This window comes from Bos grunniens, chromosome 11, assembly GCF_055505025.1.
Source record: "Bos grunniens cultivar Pamir isolate PY7600 chromosome 11, Bosgru_T2T1.0, whole genome shotgun sequence".
In the NCBI taxonomy this organism is placed as follows: Eukaryota; Metazoa; Chordata; class Mammalia; order Artiodactyla; family Bovidae; genus Bos; species Bos grunniens.
In genome coordinates this window covers 117,501-123,958 of record NC_141175.1, presented here as the reverse complement: position 1 = coordinate 123,958, position 6,458 = coordinate 117,501, and the positions used below count along the sequence as shown (strand labels likewise).

General features: G+C 64.8%; 1 long non-coding RNA gene across 1 annotated transcript in view; it reads left to right on the top strand.

The window, feature by feature from the left end:
- The first annotated feature begins 2,533 nt into the window (after positions 1-2,533).
- Positions 2,534-6,458, top strand: part of LOC147362146 (uncharacterized) — a 23,726-nt gene continuing 19,801 nt past the window's right edge. Inside the window, exon 1 of the long non-coding RNA XR_015135993.1 lies at positions 2,534-2,584. This is a non-coding gene — a long non-coding RNA (uncharacterized LOC147362146). The remainder of the gene's footprint in view (positions 2,585-6,458) is intronic.

The window sequence follows — 6,458 nt, the reverse complement described above, 5'->3', positions numbered from 1 at the left end:
TCTTTGGGGGGGGGGGTCGTTCCCCCCTTTAATTTTCAGCTGTACAGACGATGTTTTAGTGTAGCACATGACACAGCCATCACCAGGATACATCTAGTTAGTGACTGTCCGTCACCACCTGGTGTCACGGCAAATGACATTTGGTGTGATGACGTGCCCGTGACTCATGTATTTCATAAGTGGAAGGTTGCACCACTTCGTCTGTCTCCCTCGCCAGGGGCACTCACTCACTCTCTCCTCACCCCCGCCCCCCCGCCCCGCCCCCCCCGCCCCGGTGTGTTCCTTTGTAGTATGTCTGAGCCTGTTTCTGTTTGGTTCGGTTCTGTTCACCGTGTATGGTTTGGTAGGTTCTGCATGGAAACGACTGATCTGAGGTATTTCATGTAGCATAATACCCTCTAAAGGTCTCTCCAGGTTCCTGCAGACTGTGAGATTTCATTCCCTTCTGGTGGTTGAGTCCCATTCCTCTGTGTGTGTGTGTGTCTGTCTGCATGCGCGTGAGCACGCGTGCACGTGAATAGATCCAGGCATAGGCACACAGACAGAGTTCTATCATGATGTGTGTACGGAAGTCGACCTAGGTATAGGGGTCGATCCCACACATGCACACATCCGTATCTTCTTTGTCCCTTCCCTCCGTGGGCACCCTGTGGAGTTGCTGGGTTGGGTCGAATGGGGGAATCTTTGGGGGAGTGTACATCGCAGGACTCTTTTCCCTAGGGATGTGGTTTCTCTGTCTGTGAGGCGCCAGGGGATGAGATCTGATCTCTCTGAGTCCGCCCACAGTTTTCTCAGCTGCAGAAAAAACGCGTTCGATCCATCAGGAGCCACTGTCCTCTGATGGTTCGAACTTGCTGTCGTGATTGCGATTCCCGGCTCCTGGGCCTTTCCCCTCCGAATGAGAAGGATCATTGTCCAGGGAAACGCCCCGGGGTGGGGTGCTTCCGTGAGCCCGCCCCCACCCCCAGGAGCCCCAGCTCAGCCCAGCCCAGCCCAGCCCAGCCCTGCCGTGGATGTGTGTTCTACCTTGTGCTTCTGGGTGTCTGCCTGTTCCACCTTTCTTTGGAAGGAAGGGGTCTGTTCGGGCCTCCTGCCCACTTCGCTCATCGGGGGTTGTTTCCCTTTTGGAGGTTGAGGTGTCTGACGCCTTGATCGGTGTTGGACAGAAAAGCCCCTTTTGCAATATGCTTGTGCTTTCCCCGGACAGACAGACAGACAGACAGACAGACAGACACACACACACACACACACACACACACACACACACACACACACACGGATGTGTGTTTCCGCCCGGGTATGTACGTGTGTGTCTGTGAGTATATATATGTACGAATGTACACCCATAGATACACACACCACACACGCGCGCACGTAGACATCCACGCAGACACATGGGTATACATGCACACATACACTGATGCACATGTACATGTACGTATACACACGCGCGTTTGCGTATGCGTATACATGTGTGTGCATCTATGCACATCGATCTGTGTATAGGCACTCTAGATGCACACGGGCACCTGTACATACGTACATGCGTGCACGTCTACGTATACATACACACGTGTGTATGTAGGCACAGATTCTCGCGTGCGTCTGTGTGGACGTACATACGCTCTCTGTAGACGTCTGCGTCTGCGTCCGTACGTATGTATACGTGTGTACATACACGTGTGCACATACACACGCAGATATGTGTGTCTATGCAAGCATGCACGTACGGGTACGCATAGACGTGCATCCACACCTGTGCGCAGACATCACACGTATACACACTATACGTGCATCTAGATGCGTTGACACGTCCGCGTGTATGTGTGTGTGTGTGCCTATGTATCCCGACGTCTCTGCACATGTGAGCATGTGTGTTCACGCCTGTGTCTATCCGTGTACGTATGTGTATAGATGCCTCTGCGTATATACACGCAAGCATACACGCACACTAGAAACGCCTAGGCATACACGTGCGCACACAGACACGTGCGTGTACGTGAGCATGCCCTTCGTACGTGTGTGTTTATACGCCTGCGTGCACGTATATATAGACGCGATGACGTGTGCGTATACATATGTACACGTGTATACGCACATGTGTATGCGTTCTCCCTCTCCCTCTCCCTCTCCCTCTCCCTCTCCCTCTCCCTCTCCCTCTCCCTCTCCCTCTCCTCTCTCTCTCTGACTTTTAAGCTGCCAGGACAGTTCCACGAGTTGACTTTCCTGCCTGGTGGTTTTGTCTCATTTCGTTTCTGAGCTACGTGAAAAAGTTATGTATTCATTGAGGTGGCTGTTGTCACGGGACCCGGGGTTTATTTAGTGGATCCCTATGGACTCCGTCCTCCTCACCAGCACGCCCCTCAATACCACCCCCCCACACCCTCCCCGCAACCCCCCAACCCCCCACCCCCCACCCCCCGCAGCCCTGCCACCCCAGACCTCCCAGGCCGTCCGCCTTTCCGCTGTTTGTGGCCAGTGGTGTTGAAATCCATGTTCTCCTGACCTCTAGTGCACTTTCCCCACCCACCCGCGCATGCTTGTGTGTGTCGTCTCTGGACTTTGTCACGGTGTCTCTACCCAGGTTGAGTTTTGTTTTCTCTTCTTGGGGGTCCGAGTGTCTCCTTCTTTTCCTTTCTTACTCCTAGGCTTGTGTGTCTGTGTCCGTGTCTGCTTTCGAAAGTCCGGCTTTGTTCTCCCAGCAGCGCTTGCCTGGTTTCGCTTTGCCGGTCCCTCCCTCCCTCCCTCCCTCCCTCCCTCCTTCCCTCCTTTTCTCCCTCCCTCCCTCCCGCCCCTCTCTTTCGGGGGGCCGGGGGCCGGGGGTTCCTGGGATGTCACTGGTGCCCCCTCTCTCCGCCCACCCCGCCCCGAGCCCCCGCCGCCCGCCCGCGTCTCCGTGGAATGTCCCCCCACCACCCTGGAATCGCGTGGGGGGGGGGGGGGGGGATCGCGGCTCTTTCGTGGCAGCCTCCAGGGGAGAGATCTCCCGGCTCCTCTCCCTTCCTCTGCGGCCGGGGTCGCGTCGCGTCGCGTCGCGTCGCTCGGCGGCGGAGGCTCCGGGCCGAGCTCGGGCGTTTGGGCGGCCGGCGCTGCGGCGTCCCCGGCGGCCGGCGACAGCGACCCGTCCTCGGGACGTTCGAGCCGGTTGTCGGGAGCCACCTGGCGGCCGCTTGTATATTGTCCCTCCCCCTCCGGAGCTTCGGCGAGCCCTTCAGGAGGGTTGTGACTCAGCCGCCGGGCCCGAGGCAGAGCTCTCAGACACCGGCTATGCTGGCGGCGACAGTCCCGGTGGCGCCGAGGCCTAGGGACGTCCTGCTGTCGCCGGAGATTGGTTCTCTAGGTTTCTGAGGAGGGTGATCGTCGCGGCGCTCCGGGGCCGGGCTCTGCGGTGGCCGGACCGGGTCGACCAGCATCTCCCCGTGCCCCTGTGGCCGCGGAGAAGGACCGGCCGGACCCTCCCTGGGCCGGGCCGCCGCGGTGGGCAGGGAGAGGGTCTTCCCTGCCCGGAGCGCCTGGACTCGGGCTCGGCGGTCCGGACTCCTCCTGGGCCGCCCTCAGGAGCGTGTGCTTCGCCCTCGGCCCCGCTCCGGAGGTGGGGACCCGCCCGCCGGAGTCGTGAGGGTTGACGGGGAGAGGCGGGCGCGTGTGCGGCCGCCCCCCCCCCCCCCCAACCCGTGGGGTCCGGTCGCCCGAGGCGTCTCCTGGCACACATGCTGTTTCTTTTTCAAAGTCCCGATGGGTCCGGAGACGTGGATGGACCGGACCCTGCTTCCGCGGGTGGCCGGGGAGGGCGCGCCCGACCCTTCAGCGTGCCTTCGTGGGTCTCGGTCGTCGGATGCGACTTTGTCTCACCCCTCCCCACCTCCCTGAACCCAGGTCAGGAGGTGGGGACCGGCTCGGGCCGTCCTGGGTGCCCCATCTAGGACGGTCTGGGTCCCGCCCGGGCGCGGTCCCTGGTCGGGGCCCGCTCGTCTCGTTGGAGGCGCCTCGCTGACGGTTCTTCCTTCTTGTTTCTTGATGCTCATCGAAGCCAAATCCCCGTTCGGAGACTCCGACGGACCGGTACCCCTACCCGTGTGGGCGAAGCGGGAGAGGGCGCCCCCGGCCAGCTCCCTCTCCCTTGGTGGGTGTCCGCGCCCCCACTTTGGCCATCGCGCGCCCCCTCCCCCTGCTCCCCTTCCCCCGGTCGACCAGATGACTCCCCCCCCCCCCCCCGCCCCCCCCCCCCCCCCCCCCCCCCCGCCACGAGAGCTCCGGGCCTGGTGTTTATGGGGTAGCGCTGGGGACAGGTGGCCGGGCCAAGGTTCCGGGGGTCCTCCATGCGAGTCGTGGATGGGCCCCGCTGTCGGCTGCTGTCATTTCGTCGCCCTTAATGGGCCTTTTTTACCACCAGGTAAGTGCTGACACGGTCTGCTTCGGTGTCTGCCGCCGAGGAAACTTTGGGTCTCTGGATGTACGCGGGGCTCTGGGCCTTCGGGCCGCCAGCTCTGGTCCCCGGTTCGGCCCTTGCCGCTGGAGCCGCCCGCCTGGGCCTGTGCGCCGGCTCCTGTGTGGTGTTGTCTGGCTGACCCGACTCGTGGTGCCACCTCCGGTCTCTGGGCGACCCGAGGGCGGCGGGGCGAGGCGCCGTGGGTCTTCTACCCTGTGCGCTCCCCGCTGCGGGCACCCGGTGAAGGCTGAGATGCGACCCCCGCCCTGTGGGCTCCGTGCCACGTGTCAGGCGTTCTCGAACCTCCTGGGGTCGTGGGCCGCTCTCGCCTGAGGCGAGGTGGGGGGCGGAGGTTGCCGGTGAGGCTTAAAGCGGGCCCCTCTGGTGACTGTCCTCGCCGTGCCTTCCCCCCGCTCCACCTTGGCTCATCCGATCGATGTGGTGTGGTCGTGCTCTCCCGGGCCGGGCCTAAGCCGTGCCAGACGAGGGACAGGTGTTCCCGGTGAACGTGTCTGCTCTTCTCGGTCTGTCCGCGGGGCCCCTCGCCTGACTTTTTCCCCCTGGCCGTCGGGGAGGGGGAGGAAGGCGGGGGCTGGGTTGCGGCCTCTGGCCCTGACCTTCGGTCTCCTGTCCCCCGCCTCGGGTGGCGTCAGTGGGGGCCGTGGGTCTTCTGATACAGCAGATGCTCTCGCTTCGCCTTCCCGGCGTGTGCTCCGCGAGCGGCCCTCCCCGCGGTGGGGAGGGCTGTACCGCTGCTGCGCTGTGCCCCCCCGCGTGGGTGCGCGAGCGTGCCTCGTTGGATCCTCGGTGGTGCTCCTGGAGCGCTCCAGGTCGTCGCTCAGGTGCCTGAGGCCGAGCGGTGGTGTCGTTTCCCTTAACCCCGGTGTCCTCCTCGGGTCCCCACCGCGGTGGTGTGTGTGTGTCCCGTGAGTGGGCTCTCTTTTGGGGGGGTCGAGGCGGTAGGAGAGGCGTGCCTGTTCCCCTCGTCGTCGAGGCTGACGGGTGAGGCCTTGCAGGGGACGGGACGCGGGGCTCTGCGCTGGCCCCGGCCGCGCAGACGCTCCTGTGTCGGTGGTCCGCCTACCTGTACCGCAGACCCCTCCCACCCCAGCTGAGGACTGGTGGCTCGTGGAGCGCCTCCGTGGGCCCGAAGGAGAGAGACGATCCGGGTGAGGGGCGGCGAGCCCTCGGTGAGAAAGCCTTCTCTAGCGATCCGAGAGGGAGCCTTGGGGTGTCGGACCCCCCAGCTGCTGCCCCTCCCGAGTGCGCAGTGGCCGCCGTGGAGGCTGCCAAGAGCGCGTGGGCAGAACATCCCGCCCCCCACCTCCCCCCTGGGGGCGGTGGGGCGGGGGCGGGTGCGCCGGCCCCGCGGTGGGGCCGTGTGCCGCTCGTTGCCTACCGCGGCCCGCGCCTCCCCCCTTCGAGTTGGGGGAGGGTCCCGCTGGGCCCCGCCGGGCGTCCGGCAGGTGGGGGGGACCGGAGCGTGCGTGCGTCGCGTGTGCGCGCGGTCGGCCCCCGCGGTGTGGTGAGCCTTGGGGCAAAGGGGGGAAGGTGTTGGGGGCGCGACGTCCGGTCGGCCCCGGCTTCCCCAGCCCCGCAGCTGTGGTGCGGGAGAGCCTATCGCGCCCGTCCTCTCCCCACGAGCCGCAGCCGGTGGCGGCGTGCGGTCACGGTCGGGGCCGCCTCGCTCGAGAGCGTGATCCCCAGGATGTCGAGCCTCGGGGTGGCAGACTGAGATCGGAAGACGGATCTGTCGAGGACGGATGGCGGAAGATGGGTTCGGGCGGCTCGCCGGCCCTGGCGGCGGGGCCGGGTCGTGGGGGCCCGCTCTGGGGCTGGCCGGGACCGGTCGGCGTCCCAGGCGTGTCGCGGGACCGCCCTCGTGTGTGGGTGGCGGTGGGACCCCGCGCTGGTTTTCCTGGTGGCCCGGCCGTGTTCCCGGTGTCTTTGTGGTCCCCGGATGGCGCCCGCGGCCCTGTCCCGCGGCCCCCGCCGTGCGTGCTTGCCGGCCCCTCCCCGCCGTTGCCGG